The sequence below is a fragment of the Ornithodoros turicata genome, chromosome 3, assembly GCF_037126465.1.
Source record: "Ornithodoros turicata isolate Travis chromosome 3, ASM3712646v1, whole genome shotgun sequence".
Classification (NCBI taxonomy): Eukaryota; Metazoa; Arthropoda; class Arachnida; order Ixodida; family Argasidae; genus Ornithodoros; species Ornithodoros turicata.
In genome coordinates, this window is record NC_088203.1 from 72,229,532 (window position 1) to 72,246,887 (window position 17,356).

General features: G+C 46.7%; 2 long non-coding RNA genes across 2 annotated transcripts; both read right to left on the reverse strand.

The window, feature by feature from the left end:
- Positions 1 to 671: 671 nt before the first annotated feature.
- Positions 672 to 1,727, reverse strand: LOC135387305 (uncharacterized). The gene is made up of 4 exons (XR_010421030.1): positions 1,653 to 1,727; positions 1,437 to 1,525; positions 811 to 903; positions 672 to 746 (listed from the first exon to the last, which is right to left on the reverse strand). It is a non-coding gene; the product is annotated as an uncharacterized LOC135387305 (long non-coding RNA).
- LOC135387306 (uncharacterized) lies at positions 1,717 to 2,665 on the reverse strand. The gene is made up of 3 exons (XR_010421031.1): positions 2,248 to 2,665; positions 1,926 to 2,167; positions 1,717 to 1,757 (listed from the first exon to the last, which is right to left on the reverse strand). It is a non-coding gene; the product is annotated as an uncharacterized LOC135387306 (long non-coding RNA).
- Between the last annotated feature and the right edge of the window lie 14,691 nt (positions 2,666 to 17,356).

Sequence of the window (17,356 nt, forward strand, 5' to 3'; positions counted from 1 at the left end):
TGTACTAAACCTTTGTATGTCCTCCATCTTGGATGCACAGCACTCCCTGGGATAGGCAGGAAAATATGTTTGGGAGGGAGGGAGAATTCTGCTTTACATATAGTGGCAACTGTGTTTAAATTTGTTCTGTCTGTCGCCTTTTTTCTGTGTCCCTCGTCTCGGGGTGTCTTTATGGATGGTGGAAACATTTCTTATGCTTTCTGTCCCCCAAATGCTCTATGAAGGGTACAAGTTCAGAGGGAGAGCTCAATTTTAAAAAATCACCCGCTTGACAACACAACCAGCTTTGATGGTCCCGCTCTTAAAACAATGATTGAAGCTGAATGTTCACAAACCATTTCCATTGCTGGCCGCATGGACGGTAACTTGCGCTGCAGGATCTGTGTGCTGCATTTCATTGCCACCAAAGCCTTGCAGAGTAGAAACAAAATAGAACGTTATATTAGAGCATTGGGTATGTGACACACTGCACGTACTCTGATGTTGAAAAGCACTAGTCGGTGGTCGATGTGTCACTTGTGGTGATGAAAATTCCTGCTGCAGTGCTTGTCGTGCGGATGACGGGCGATCTGGAATAATGTTCCCAGATCATGGTCTGACATAAACATTAGCACTGGAATGGGGAGGTAGGTGCACGCTTAAAACAGTGACAGAAGTGAATGTTCTATTACCATTTCCATGGGTAGGAACGTGAACTGATATTTGCATTGCAGAATCTGTGCGCCGCATTTCTTGGCCACCAAAGCCTAGTTGAAGGCAAACAAAACAGAGTATTACATTACATTTGGCAAGCAACTCGCCATTACATACTCTGATGTTCCAAAGGACTAGTAGAAGGTAGACGCGTCAGTCGTGTTAATGACGATTCCTGCTGCGGTGCTTGTCGAGCTGACGACAGGCGATCTGGAATAATGCTTCCAAATCACTACATGACCTGGGCTTTGAACGTGTACCCAACCTTTTGTTGCTGGTGTAAATTACCATACGACACATGGGCTGTGTCTACAACTACCCAATCTCGTTGCCATCATGTATTGTTGTCGACTCCAACTATGCTACAATAACCAGAATTCAGGAACATGACACAGAATGCCTGCTTCATATGACAGCAGATAACCATGAAAGAAAGTCAAGTTGAGAGATGACCGCAAGGATGTGCGAGAAAAAAAATTGGGAGAGGACACGAAAGAGAGGAAGATAACTTTTAGCTATCAGGTAGCCCTCAGAAGAATTCGTGCTCAACTCAATGAAAAAAGTGAACGAAAGAATGTCAATGAAGAGCCAGCTTTAATACAGGTGTCCCGCAATTCCGGAGCACAAACACCTTAGCATTGTTGAGCCATAGCATCTTTTACGACCATAAAGAGGAAAACAAGCGACTGGGGTGAGAAGGGCAGACGGGGAACCCTTGTATGTTATTGATAGAAGCTAATTACCTTGCAACTGCTCGTAAACGCCACCATGATGTGAAACTCATAACTTGTTGGCACTGGCATAGCCTTTGGTCCCAGCAGTGGATACACACCTGCAGTTATTAAATAGACTGTTTACTGGTTGATTTCACATCATTTGGAATAGAAACGCTGAAATTATCTTGATAATGGCCTCAACAGTTTGGCCGATTCGAAGTATTTCTCCCTATATTTTTGTACCATGCACGTGATGACTTGTGCTTGGTAACGTGTATTCAGCAGTGCTGAATGTGGTGCCAGGTATTTCAGTGTGTCCATCGGTAGGCTGTGCATAACTTTGGGAACCTGTAACAACACGAAGCAACACTTCTGCGTCACTACAAACAGAATTTTAGCTGAAGGAAAAGTGTCAATAATAGGTAAAACACCTTTGACGCTTGCTACACACATACTGGGTGCCAGCTTTAGAGAGGTGAGCTAGATAATTGCAGCTAACATTTTATCAGACCATACCAAAAAATGCTGATTGAGGCGGTGTCGGTGGTCTCGGAGGGGGTGGTGCACTGTATCCTTCGTCTTCTGAGCTGCCGCTAGCTTGATGTGAACGTGCTGCACCAACTTGGGAGAGCTGTACTTCATGGTCACTGTGTACTTTGCATTTTTTCTTTCTTTGTCCTCGGCCAAGTCAGGTTCACTATATAGGTCTGAAGTTTCTCCGGCTTGCCTTAGCTTTCTTCGTGCCGCCTGATACGTCTCTGACAAGTACAAAGAATAAAAACTTCAGAAACGGCTTAGACAGTGATCTAAAATAAACGCAACAGCAATATCAGCATACCAAACGCAAAAACTTCGATGCAGTCATGTGCTGGCCAACTTGCTTGGGGCTGCAGACCTTTCATTGTAATCTACTGAAGACGTCTTGGATTCTTTTTGTTTGGCCATGAACATTTCCCGTTTTGTATCCATGTTGAATGTACAATGGCTATGCTGTTGCCCTCTTCTGGGAACTTAACAATACGAAATTGGGGTGAACCTAAGCAACATAAAATAAAGAGGCAATGAAACTCCTCATTCATCATCCCAATAAAGTTGTTGTTGTTTTAAAATGTAGAGTCAATGCACAAAATGCAAAACTATGTTTTGCTAGATATCAGTCCATGTCAGAGTGAGCTAGGGGAAAGATAGCGTACTGGTTCCCGAATGGCAATCGGATACATTTCTTGCACACACTAGCCAATGGCCATGATGTCAAAGCAGACAGAGTGCGAGAGGTGTGTATTTCGAACAACGAAGAGCGGCACGGATGAGTGTAAAGATCTGCAGTGTACAGAAACTGCCTCCCAATAACAAGCATGCTATCAGAGTTAAAAGGACGCACAAAGTTCTCGATGCAGATTATTGCTCCGTCGCGTAACACACATGTGTTGTCCCTCTTGTGCGTACGTAACGTGAACTTTCCAGGAACAACCACCTTCTTGTATTGATACCCACTACAGTTCGATGGTAGAGGGCCAGATGCGTGGCTCAGAGAACACCGCACTTCTTCACTGACATTCTGGTGCAGCTTCGGCAGATTCCTTCTTTCCATAGTTCTATTGTACAGTTGCTCTAGCGGTTTGTCAGGTTTCCTTAGGATAGATTTCAAACTTTGCATGTAGCTTTCAAATGGGAAAGCGCTCCATTTGTTCAAAGGGCCATGTTCCCGAACATCATCAGTCAAGTGAATTAGATTGTGGACATTATGTGAGACCATGTGCTGACCATAGAGCGTAGTGTACACTTCAACGAAATGAATTAGGAGCCTCTCCGCATAATCGGTGTACATCTGAGATAGTCTCTGGCTGCACAAAATCGTCATGGCAACATGCTGCACCATGAAATTGGAGAGGAGGCTGCTTGGGACTTTGGAATGGAAGACAATAGGACCTGTGTAGAGTATTAACATTCTAAATTCCGTTGCCTTCCACCTGTCCAGTTCTGTGAGAGTTCGTGGTTTCCTGGAAAAATCCGAGCACACATATGGGGCTCCACTTTGAGCAGCGCGAGTGAAATCTCGTCTTTTGTGCTGCTTCCCAGACGATAAGCCGTACTCCCTTTGAACCACAATTTTAGAAGCTTGTGCACAACCCCAAGACAAACCAATGCATATAGTCGAGCGGTACCTGCTTAACCATGTCTATAGGAAGTTCCTTTAAAATTGTTTCACTGACATGGTGGTGCTCTATGGTCGCATTCCGAAAATCTGCATCTGTCATAACCTCTGCATCAAGTTGAGGGAAACACATGCGGCCTTCTTGGTAATCACCCTCCGTAACACACTTTGTGCAGCTGAAGTAGGCGTTGTGGCTCTTGATACCAAGAATGTAAGCCTTTGCAGGGGCATCACACACTATTGCTGAAAGTTTCACTGACACTTGCTTGTCACTTATTGAAACACCATTTGCCAACAGGTCGTTAAATTCAGAGACAAAAGTAGGAGGAACGAGTTGGAGCACACATTCTTATATTTGCCGAAATAAACTCCTATAGGAAAAGGAGTACGTTCCCCACAGTTTGTTATCAGGCACAGAATGGGCCAAAATTGATCTTTTGTGCTTTTGGCAATGGCAGTCCATCAATGTTCACATGAATACAAATCTCGTCAGGGACATTTTGTAGCCCTTGCAGTTCATATTGAAGACCTGCAGCGAGACCAAAGTGGCAATATTTGCCATCGCCCCATTTCCTGCACGCCGACGGCACCTCGGGGTGTTCGCAGTAAGGTCCTTGCAGAGGCAGGTAGGAAAGACAGAGAAGTCTGTGACTTCAGCAGCCTAAGCAATGATGTTACGTCTGTGTGCGTTACCGATGATCCTAGAGCCCATGCTCTTAACTGCTCAGTAAAGGAATTTTCCGGTGCACCTGAGTTGGAGAACTCTTCAGCAATTGCAGGTAGCTCCAAACAAGGAATGTCTTCGAACTGCCCAGGTGTACATGACCTTTGAAGTCCTTCGTCCGGCAATTCGGATTCAGACTGACAGTATTCGTCAGGAACAGGGATGTTTCTCATCTCAGGCTCCTCGAAATATAAAACGTGCTGTACTGTCTCACATTGAAAGGTGACACTCGGCGATGCCAGTGATGGTACTTCCGAGTTTCCGTTAGGAGCATTACATATTGTCGACAAACTTTCTTCGACTGCTTGCCTCACACGTCTATGAAACGTAGGTTTTGTCAATTTTGTTGACATGCTAGCAACGGCACCGAGTGAGATACCGAGCGAGTACCGAACAGCAATGACGACACCGACAGCGCTCAAACAAGAGAGCTGACAACGCTCAAATGAATAAATAAACTTAACGCTTCAGACTAAAAGTGCGACTCATGCTGATGTTTATAAATAGTACAACATACCTTCTCCATCCATCTTTGTGTGATTTTCACGACACTTTCAACAGCCACCCAAAACATCCAACATGGACGACACTGCAAACAAAGGAATTGGTGTTTCCCGCCTCTCAGTGGAGTTGTGCCAATCAGCAATATTTGCGTATGCAATGAGTTCCGTATATACCGGTTTCGTGTTAATATTCTCACTTCATCTACTTTTCTGACAGCTTTGAATAGCAAAAAAGGTGGAGTAAAAGAGACTGACATTTCTTTTCTCTCACGAACTTTCATAATCGTCTCCGGTCAGGCGGCGCTTCAGTGGCCGTTGCGGTTGCTATGGGAGCAGTGAAACACCACGTGCTATCATCCGATGTTCCTCCGACGACGGAGCTTCGATGGATTTACGGAGTAGGTCCCGAGAAATTCATCCGCGGTCCCTACAGGGACACACATTTCTGGACGACGGACGTTAGAACATTATGTGGACGTCCCCAGGAAACTTCGTGTTATCTGGGTTGGAGCAGAAGGCTGTCAAAGTGATTCCGGCGTCTTCAAAGCATCGCCAATTGGACACCATCTCGAGAGTGGAACTTTGGGCATTCCAGGGATTAAAAAGTTTGCCGAACAGTAACCTCCTGGCGCCTCATGTGTTCATCGGTGATGAGGCGTTTCCGCTTCGACGTGACTTCTTGAGGCCTTATTCAGGTCTCAATCAGCCAACAGAAAAGAGGGTGTTCAACCTTCGGCTAAGCCGGGCAAGGTAATTTATCATTACTCCAGCCTTTTACGGTCTTGTGTCTTGCTGTTTCGTTTCCGTTTTGACTGTGTTGATGAAAGTTGGGATTCTTGTGAGGACGGCCGGGTAAACTGGGTTTAACTGAGTGGTGTACGGTCACCATGGCACGGTAGGAATGAAGATGGAGTGGGTGGATCAGCTGGGGGAGATACTGCACGAGGGAACGGAGTGATGGTAGTGGCCCGAGACGGTGGAGAGATGCCGGGTGGACTGTCGTATGTGTCATGATTGTCTGTGAAAACAGGACCTGCTTGAGATCCTGTTACCATGGTCTCTACGATAGACTCCACTGTCTCTGTGCTGTTTACTGTGGGCAGGGGGCCCACCTGAAGATTTCCAGATGTCCTAAACAGAAAGCAAGAAAATTGTAATGAGTCAGCAGGAACTTCCCACCACACACCACAGAACCCTATTATCACAAAGTCGTTCAGACCAGAGTACTCCCACACAAAAAAGGAAAAGGGGGAGCGTATGAAAATACAGTGATAGCCAAAATTATTGGTCGTTAGCTACGTTGTAATATAAATAACGTAATAACGCAAATTATTAGCAATGTTGTAATAAACCACAAAGCTGCACATAGCAAAGAGAGCAGCATGATAAAAAGCAGAAGCTAGAAGTTGTTGTCAAAACGGTGACATAACAGTCACACTAAAGGAGAAAAGGGTGGACAGCACGACAAATAGCATTGCACAGTAAAGAAGAAAAAAAGTGTTCGTTAAAAGTAAACATAATGAACAAGAAACAATACTGTACGTGACGCTTGTACAATGTGTGTTCTGTCCGAATGCTTCTTTGTGTTCGTTCGGTATATTGCGCAGCGGAACACTTGCCTACCTTCTTGTGTTGTAGATGTCTTTAAGAAAAAACAGCGCCTTAAAGTGTGTCCAATCATCACTGTCTGCATCCACTTCCTCTGTGCCGGATTCGATTATTGATTTGGCGCCCGCGCCGCTCCTTTTCTTTTGCATAATCGTTTTATACGTCTTGCAAATCCGTCGCGCAGAGATTTTCATTTGTTTTGCACTTCAGTGACTGTATGACACAAAGAAAAGCAACACTCTTAATTGAACGTCATTGATTAGCAGCTCTCCAGGTCTCACTATAGTCACACCAACAGAGTTTAGAAGTAGATCACCATTTCATTTTAGTGCTTCTGCCACTTGTATCCACAGGAGGTGTTTCATTTTCGCGTCTTTGTACTGTTGGCACCGCATGTCCCATAAAGGCCTCCGCTTGTGCACCTCAGTAATCACTTTTTCACCTAAAAGTGCTCTGAACATTGCTGGTCCTGACATATCAGTTCCTCGAGAATGAATGGACAAACGGACGACGTAGGCACAAAGCTAAGTAGGATAACCAGACGAAGAATGCAAGACCGTCCAGAACACTCTACTCGGGGCAGCGATTTCTAGGTCAGAGGGAAACGACAACCGAAAAACGGCTAGCAAGTGGGATAGTGATGGGCAAAACGACTCTTTTTAGTGAATCGATTCATTTGATTCAGTTCATTTTAGTGATTCGTTCAAAAGATTCGTTCAGTGATTCAGCGACGTCACGACACACGTGACGCAATGACGTCATCAGGTCATGTGATCGCTGACCTCACATTTATTATAAAGAAAGAGGTCAAGAGAAGAACGGCGCTTTTCTGGCAACCGCACGTTGCTGTGATTATCTCTGCTTATTATTACATACTCAAAAACGACAGATAAATTAATGGGGGATATGTTTATTAAAGGTAAATTAATTAATTATTAAATTGATGAACAATACAATACAATACATGCTCACAATCAGCACGACACTCATAGGAAATGAACAAACACGAAATAAAAACGTGGTAACCAGAGCTCGAACATTCGAACTCAAAACGCAAGTCGCGTCATGTTTACACTTTTGTTCACTACAATTACCTGTTCATTCGTGTTCCATCCGTTTTCTAACGTAAATCATACCGAATGTATGCTGTCGCTAATGTATATGCTACGGACATCGCCTTTCAATAAAGTCTGGTCTCGAGCAGTTTCATGCATATCTCATTACTTCACGTTGCCAGTTTTATCGCCTTCATACGGCGAGAAATGGACAAATCCTAATGAAAAGACCAAGGGTTACAGCGCTAGCACGGCAACGGTTGTACCCCTTTTCGGACGGACGCGTCGGGGTTGCTACCGTTATTAAGACCGCTTAATGATATAATTAACTCGTTATCTACCGAACGGATCCATCCCCGTAAAGGATCAGCCGCGGAACACCAAACAGTCCAGAGCAAACCAGTCCAAGCCCCGTTCCCACTCACTCGATCAGGAGCGGTCAGACCATTCCGTGGATAATGCCATAAAGCGCGAACGAACAGTCTCAGAATAGCCCGAAGAGAACGAATCACACCATGACTCAGCGAGCCAGACACTCCCGCCAGCCAACGGCGCGAAGTGTACGGATCAGAAAACGAGTTAGTGAGCCACATGAGCACAGCGCACAGCCGAACCACCTAACCGACCTCCATCGCAAATGGAGCACTCAATGAATCGGTGAGCCGCACAACCATACAAAGGTTCTCCCTCGAACTCGAACTGTCCGAAGCGAACGGACTGCTACATGAATCAGTGATCTAAAACGCACAGCAAACGAGTCACCTCGACTCAAGGGGAGCAGCAGCGCAACAGCCAACCGTGATCCAAACGCCTCTGAACTGAATCAAACGCATCAAAAGGTTCAGACCGATTCATTTGATTCGTTTGACTCAGTCTCGCTTGCGCGCTGCTGTGCGCCCCCACGCCCACACGACCAACCACACTGACCACACCGTGTGCGCGCATGCGCACGTCACTGCGGATGTGTGCTGTGATTGCGGTTCGCATTCAGAGATGGCGCCGCGCCGACCTCGTCAAATGTTTTGAAATCAGTGTTTCCACTTTTTTGTAGTTTTCGAGAACCCCATCGAAGGTGAATCCGTGAACGAATCTTTTTAGGGAAGGTGAATCGACTCACTCAGCTCAAGCTACTGATTCGTTCACCAAGAACGAATCATTCACTCACTGCCCATCACTAGAACGGAGCGCCGAAACGTAGTAATGTGAACGATGGAGGAACGCAGCCGGCAGCAAGATGGGTACTACGTAAGCGCAACCCGTAGCCCGTAAGTGCGAACGTGGCAGTGTGAACCAGCCTTTTGCGTCAAAACTCCTCCGAGATATCGACAATGTGGTGCACATGAATCATTGTCATCGCATTGTCGTACAAAACGAACTAAAAACGCACAGGAGATGCTCGGAAAACTATCGCACAGGAGATCCTCGATCTCTGCCACGGCAACCAAAGATAAAAACCAACTTGCTACGACTCGTCCAAGTTCCAACTGACACTCAGTCCGTTCCTGCAATGAGGAGCGGCCTCCTAGAGCGCCATCCTTCGGAAGAAAAGTGAAATAGAGCCACAGAGTAGCATGGCGTCCAGCACCCCGGTGCCGGCTGCTTTGGAAGACAATCAGACATTCCTTGACGATGTTCTTAAGAGGACATATCACATAGGTCTCAACTCAAAAATGAACTTTTTTCTGCGATAGATGGCGCCACACGTGCGGCCTTCTTACTCCTCCGACTTTTTAAGAAGTCCATCGCGTCTCTGATTGGAGGACACGACAAGCTCACGTGACAGGCGGAGACCTATGAGCTGGGTTGTGTTTCCTTTATTTTTAGATTTCCTCCTTTCCCCGATTTGCTTTTGCGCGGTGGATTTGGTTGTCTCGCGTTTGCTGTTCGGTGTGTACGTTTTACTGGCATTTCTCGAACATGCCGTGTGACTGTCGCGTACCGCCGTTACCACCTCGCTTTCTCGTGGATGAAGATTGCTCTGATCGGTAGCAGCGGGCTAAAGCTTTTCACCCGATGCGCAGAGACTGTCCGTGGAGGTGTCTATTCGTGATATGGTGATCGTAGTTTTCAGTTTTCGTGGTGTCACAGGATCACGTGTCCCTGAGAGTATCGGGGGACTCCAGTTGAGCTGAATAGCGATTTTTGTCAGAGGCAACGGTATCCAGAAAGGATGCGGGGTTGTCGACGGTCATATGACAGTGCAACATCCCGTTGCAAAACATCCCTGCTTTTCTTGCCAGTGACATTTACGCTGTTGAACCATGACGTTCGTTGCTGTCGATTGGTGTCGTGAAAGCGCTCCCTCAATCGGCTCGCATTATTTCATAGTAGAACTCAAGGCCGGTGCGCTCGCACAGGACTGCTAGCAAATTTCGATAGGGTTTCGCACTCCCCTTTAGAGCATTGCGCGGGCCTTGTCGGGCCGGGCTTTACGTTTTTCGCACGTTCCCGTGCCAGGTTCGGACTCGACAACACATACCATGGTGCGGCATGTACGTCAACAGACTTCATGAGACTCGACAGCTGAATTTTTGTATCCATTTTCATGCCTATTTCGTGTAACGGGTCTCGGTTCTTCTTCTTCATAGGGGTTAGGAGATGTCAGCCAGATGGCTACGGCTTGCTACTCCAAATTCCACACATATGCACTCACACACGTTGGGGCCCACAGGCGTGGTGGGCGCGTTTGGACAGCAGAAGGAGCGTCCTTCAACAAAGCCAGAGAGGAGCAACCGCGTACACACGACACCGCTCTCTCCGTGAAGCAGAGTGAGACGCTGATCAAGAGGAAAGCCGAAGTGCGTAGTGCAGGGTTCTGCACGACCCGCTCTATTCTGCGGTGCGGATCCCGGTTTGGAATTTCCCGCGAGTAGCGGGTCGGTTGCGGGTGATATTATTGACACCCGCGCGGGTTGCGAGACTGTTGCGGGCAGCGTTTTTGGCACAAGCACTGCTGGCGGGTCGGCCACGAACAAGCAACGGCTACAGCAACAACAACGAAGAGAAAAGATCATACCAAATAATAAGTAAACAAAGGCGCCGCAGCCCCTGCTGGTCGGGTCCGGTTGGGTGCGGATTTCATTTTCTGGTAGAGCGCAGGTGGCGGGTCTTGTCAGAGGAGGTAGGGGTCGGGTATGGATTTCACCCTCAAATAATAGAGAGTTTTAGCAAACGGGATCTGGCAGCTCCCGATCGCTAATAAATACGGTGAAATCGAACCGATCGTATCCGGAAAGAACGCCAGCACGAACACTTTTAGCAAACCGGAGGGTGCCGGAGACGCGCTCGCTGCCCGCCGCCCGATATCTTTTTAGATGACGAAGAAGAGGACAGCCATTGAGAAGAAGAAGTTCTACTGCTGTCCACATTTTCACGATTGAAAGAACTTTCAAAGAACTATTGTGCTTTTTTCTTTCTTGACCGTGAACAGGGGCTGCTCGACAAATGTGTGGACCTAAAGTGTATTCTTCGAAACTTGGAGAGAAGACAGTTGCGGCTAAGTTATTCTTTCGTTTTTGCACGCTTGGAACAATGCTTACTGCTACCACAATGTAAGTGAAATGCGCCGGAGACTCTCCGAGCTCCTCACAGAGAAAATAAAGGTAATCGGTGATCGTAAAACGCTTTCGGGCGGGTGTCATACTAGCAAACGACGTAGCCGTTATGAGATTTTCAACCGTAAGTATGTCCGGTAATGGCGGCTAGCGAGCGGAGCTCCGGTGACGGCCGGAGAGATACGGTGAGGGTGACGTCATCTGAGCACGCGCAGTTGCGTGGCCGGCCCGACGGTAATCTACCGAGCGGGAGGACGCACTTTGCTAAAACTCCCTAATGGGTTGCACGTCATACGGTCCAAATGCCCATTTTGTCCAACTACCAAGTGTCCGTCTGGCTTACGCGAACATTTGGGAAAATGCGTGATAACGCTTTTCTATAGAAACCGCTGTCTTGTCCCCTGTCCCGAGTTTCTTCAGGTATCAAACAAACCAAACAGTGCACGTATGCACAGGTCATGCGCATTTTGGCACTCTAGTCGCCTCTTGAGAAGGGGTAGAGCACTGCATGGGCAGGATTTTCAGGCCCGTGCCCTGCCCATACACCACTATTTCCATACTGAGGCCCTATCCAAACCCACCTCCGCTCTAAGTGTTCCCCAGGCTCGCAGCGGGCCCGATGGCCAGTCCCATTTGTCCATTCTAATTTTCTTTCTGTGTTCTCGGGAAGGATAGCTCCATAACATACCCGAAAATCGTGCCAAAATTTTGGCGGCGATTTTGAGTAAATGGCCGCCGGATTTGGCCAATTTCGTGATACAGTGATAGACTGCGCAACGGCGCCAACTGCGTCTCGCGCACGGCACAGACGCACGCATGGTTCTCCCTTGCAGCTTCTTCGGATATTTACTTATTTAGCGTTCAGCTGACTTTGCAGTTCGCCGCATCACGCATTGCGATCCCAGAGAAACGTAAACGATGAAAGGCGCGTTGGTTGGCAGTAGCCAGCTGAAGTTTATGACGCGCAACAGGTTGTTCGTGGACGCTGACGTGGAAATCGTCACTTTTAGCTATCCCGGAGCTACAGCGGCCCGTCTGAGAGAAAAAAAATCCATCGACTCCACCTAGCAGTAGACTGGATCGTCATGTATATCGGTGGCAACGATATCCAGGATGGGAAGAGTGCCGCAGCTGTTTTGCGGGAAGTCTCAGTAAGTACAGATTGCAACAATTTCAATCTCTGTGCTGCTAAAACCCATTTCCTCTGACACGCCAGGGAAGATTCATTTCCATGAGTTGCCTTCTTTCACAGGATACCGTTGAGGTGGCGAAAGGCTGCACGGAGCATATATTCCTGTATAAGCTGATGCCACAGACAAAGCGGCCTGAACTTTCTGGCACAATTCAGTGATATAACGCGATGCTGCGCACGATTCCAGCTGTCCGTGCCGGTGACGCTACGGTGTTGAGCATTGACGTGAGTAGTCGCTTCTCGAACGCTAACTCTGGAACTTCCTGGTGGTCATGGCAGTATTTTATACAGTATGCTCGTTAGTTTCGGAAAAACAGTGCGACAAAAAGTAACTGGGGCTACCTTTGTGGTGCTTGAATTACAAACAGGTGCTGGTCTTGATGCGGTACCTGTTCGTAATTCAAGTATCACAAAAGCTAGTTTCCAGTTGCTTTTTATCGCGCAGTTTTTCCGAAAATAAAATGCGTACGAAGTACTGGCACATGCCTACCAGGAATTCCGGTTTATTTGTATTGCTGTCTTTGTGAAGTGCTGTTTGCAAAAACATTCCGTATATATGTTCAAATATCCTTTCCAGCACAAGGTCTTTACCAGGAACAAGGAGGTGAAAGAGGGGATGCTTTCACGGGATGGCTATCACATTTCGAGGGGACGGGGGTTATCGTGCCTAGCAGGCATCCTCCGCACAGCCCTCGTGAAACGCTATGGACCATGACTGAAAGCACCGGGTCCGCGTCATGGCATCGTACTCAAGCCAGTGGAGTCGTGTGAAGAATGTCGTGCTAAGGGACACCCCACGAGTGCATGCAGGCCTGTGCACTCACCGTGGTGAACGCTCACCATTTTAGCCGCCATGTCATGACGACACATTACGATGTTACCACAATTATGTGCTGTATTATAACAACCACGTCGTCTGATCCCCAATCCTATGCTCACTTCTGTCAGCAGCAGCAACGTAGCCAAATCTTTTTGTAACCTGTTCCTCCTGCCATCGCATACTTTGCCCCATGATTAGTGTACAAATGGCCCACATCTTACGCAAGACCTGCCCGATAAAATTTTGTAAACAACTATCATCATTCCAATGGCGATTTTGTAATGGCTCCATGCCGTCTGCTAGCTTCCGGCTGGGCTGTCTGCTCGTTACCCTAGGCACCCTGAGACCAGTAGTTTCCTTAGAAGTTGGTCCAGGGCACATATGCCCCCCTCTCCGTGATATTTCCTGGAGCAGAAACTCTAAACACAGCGAGGTGGTGCATGATAATGCATGTGAAATTTGAAATTGAAAGACTACTGCGTTGCTTGCCACTATGAGTGCGAGTCACTGATGCCCACTGTAGCCTGAATGAGATGGCTGGGTATTTTCCTACGGGTGCAACTCGTGCGATATGTTTTGGTTAATAAAATATATTATGCTTCATAGCAAGCTTTTCAAGGGAAAAAATGAATTTCTCCTCAAATTCGTATTGTGGTCCGTACAGATGTGTTTGCAGTGTTCCCCCGGACTCAAGTTTTTCTTCAGATGAAATCTGGTCAAGGTGACCAATAGCCATTGTTAGTAACCACTGGTTCACAGATTCCTGCAAGCAGAAAATCCTAGACAGCCCGAACCCGAAAGGTTAAAAAGAAATCAGTAGCATGTGTTCACTATTGGTAGATTGGAGATATTTTATTGAAGAACGCAGCATGTATACATCGTCACGTTTTCTGCGTTACTTATGCGTATCAGCTCATGGTTGTAGCCTCAGAATGTTCATTCGTGGATACAGTATCCAACAGAGCACATTTCATCATTGGCGATGTGGCATAAACACATAATGAAGTACCATACAGTCCGCTGCATGTAGGCGCACTTGGACATGAAGGTCTCGCACATACGGCATCAACATATAGCATCCTGGTGGACAGAGCCAGATTCATAATATGGGAATAGTAAAAACTTGGAACGTGTTACTCAGCAACGAGTTTACTTTTTGAGCAATGAAGTAGCAACTGATAGTTGCTTTTGCCATGCTTGTCAGTTGGCAGCTAAGGCCTCAGAGTGTGTGTTTATGGGGAAAAAATGTCCAACAGGGCACCATTCATCATTGGCCACATAATGCTGAACCAGGTACAACACTGGCAAGGGCAGGTGCTTCATAATCAGGGAGAGAGTGGGACATTTTCAAATGACAGGTAAAGACAGTAACACTTAGGAAGTTTGACCTTTGGGCGTCTGGCCATCATATCTGCAGTAGTACTGGAAACCTGAATCTGAAAAGGCAATTTTCATATGTTGAAATGACACCCAAGTAAAGGCAAGATGGCAAGAGGACGTAACGCAGATTGACATATTGGGATGTTGCTCGTGCTCAACAATGCGGGGAACTGGCGACAGTTGGGAGACAGCTCTGCACAATTATGATACTTACCGACCTTGTCAAAATATCAAAATGGATTCATACTCAGGAGGTCGACATCTGAACAGGCTGGTGGAGCTTCAAAGTGCTAGGAACACCATTCACGTTTCTTTCCACAATTTTCATACACTCAAGCCAAGGTAGAATACCATGATGGCCTCACACATACACTCTTAAACCCGTACCTTTTATTGTAACTTTTAGAAACATGTAACTTCTATATAGACGTAGATTTCTAGATTTCTTATAGGTTACACCACTGTAACGTACATTTAGAGGTTAAAAGTGACCAAAGACATGTCTTTACAACACGAATAGAAGTTATATCTCGGAAAAAACAAAAACAGCTTGTTGTAACTTATAAATGTACCCTCTACTCCGACACTGTAACTTCTAAGCGAAATCTCTAACGATAATTTCTTTGTTAGTTTAGTTTGTTTTTCAGCATAATGCCGCGTTTCAGCCTCCCATTCGAGACGACAGTTGCGAATCTACGCTGTTATTTTTTATCTGTTTCAGCGTCATCTATACGTCGACTACATGTTATCAATGCTGTATGAACACAGATTATAAGTTCGCAGTCTGGAATACTGATAGTATGTTTCTTTCTAAAGGGTGGAAAACCATTGTCAATGCCGCAACCACCAAGATTTCCGATTTCGCTGCGTATAGCCGAGCCTGGTCTAGGTCTATCCACACTGAGAGCGATTTCCTTGAAACGCTTAACGCTCGTCGTCCGTCCGTTAACAAGTGTAATCTGTTTTAATCAGTGGTTTTCCTCGCGTTTATCATAGTATCGTCAGGAACAACGGAAAAGCTAGATGTAGCTAGCAAACAAGGATATTTTCGGTGTTCTCAGGGGAAAGTGTAGTGAGTGCGAAGATTGCAAAGAATATATAACCGAAAACGAACGTCACCACCGCAGCCCGAATTCACACACTTCATACACTGGGTAAGTGTACATTTTGTGCTAGGTACGTGCGTTATTTTGATAGCCTTTCAGTGGGTTCCAGGGCATTGCGGAATAACTGGGAACCACGAGGCCGACGCTGCCGCTGCCGCTGCACACCAACAACGACCTTCTATGCCCATTATACTCTCGAGAGGAGACAGAAGATCCCTCCTCAGGCATTTGTCCGATTCCTGGTCTACCCTACAGTGGCAACACGACATTCCAACTATGTCCTCTTTGGGGAATGTAGACCCAACGCTGTCATACCGACTGCCTGCAAAGCTTCCTCGTCCTCTGAAGTCACTCATCCACAGGCTACGTCTGAATGTGGCCTTCACTCCGTCCTATCGATACCAGCTAGGCTGTGAGGCTAGCCCTATGTGCAACGAGTGTGGCGTACTTGCCAACGTTGAGCACATACTCCTCCGCTGCCGGACCTATGTCAACGAGAGGCGTACACTGAAGTCGCAGCTTGCCACCCTTGGCTGCCGCCCCTTGAACTTGTCGACCATCCTCGGCCCTTGGGACACCGCGGCCGACTCCAGGGCGGCCTTACGTCACGTGGTTGACTTCTTTGGGGCGACAGGCCTAAAGGACTCACTATGACCCCAGCAGCGCCCTCGGACACTCCCACCACCACGATCACGTCCAGCATCGTCATCGCCACTTCGATCATTCCCGTCATCACTCATCGTCATCACTGATCATTGTCACCACTCATATTAGACCCCTAGCTATGGGGTAGCGTTCCACTCCTAGAGTGGAAAACCTCCCCACTTCATCATCACAATATATATGTTGTTGTTGTTTGATAGCAAGAGCTCTGAGAGCATGTTTGTTGTGATTATGGCAAACGTTTTGCGGTCCTGCATATGAACGCCACTTACGCTTGCTACTTTTCTGCTCTTACTTGGTCGCCAAGTCAATACACCGGCGTGCATTTGGCGAGCTGCGGATATATGCATCGAGATATATAATTCGCAGCTTCCTACTGGTTGTATTCTTACGATATTCTAAGACTCAATCGCGGAGTGAACGCCTTCCCGCATTTATGCTGCTTTGTACCTTGTGCCTTGTACGGATTTGAATGGTTCCGTAACTCTCATTGCCCAAACTTTTGTTCCCAGGATCCCACATGCAGGTTCACACACCGTCACCAGCGCAATGCAGTATTTCACAAACTCGTCCCAGAGCGCCTCCAACGCTGATAACGCAGTAATGTAGTGTCTCCTGCGTTACTGTACACTCATATTCCTCAAGGTTGTGTGCGTTTTATGTAATACTGTATTGCCATTTGCACTCGCCTCTGCAACACGAATGTGGAATAAATTTTTTTTCTGCTGCAATTCTCCATTTCGTTGGGTCAGTTGTTTTGACTCGCTGGCTTCCTCGCACTTTTATGCATTGCTTCTCACTTAGAAGATAGTTCTTTTTTCCACATACATGGTAAAGCGACCATGGTTTCTCCTCACATCGGAATCGCACTTGTGCACAATGTGTCACCTCTCGACAGACTTCTGTTTTTGTAATATACATATGTTCAAGATCTCCTTTTCTGCGGGTTCATTTTGGTACCTTGGTGTGTTCTGTAAATGTCTGTCCATATCCCACGCACAGGGTGTTTGTTTTTATTCGCATCACAGCAGCGCTCATTTGACAGGTGGGTTATGTTAATTTCGCAAATTAGCCCATCCGTAGTTACAAACATTTCCTGACGCATGTGTTTGTAACTACGGATCGATTAATCAGCAAAAATTCACATAACCCACCTGCCAAATGAGCGCTACTCTGTTGCGAATAAA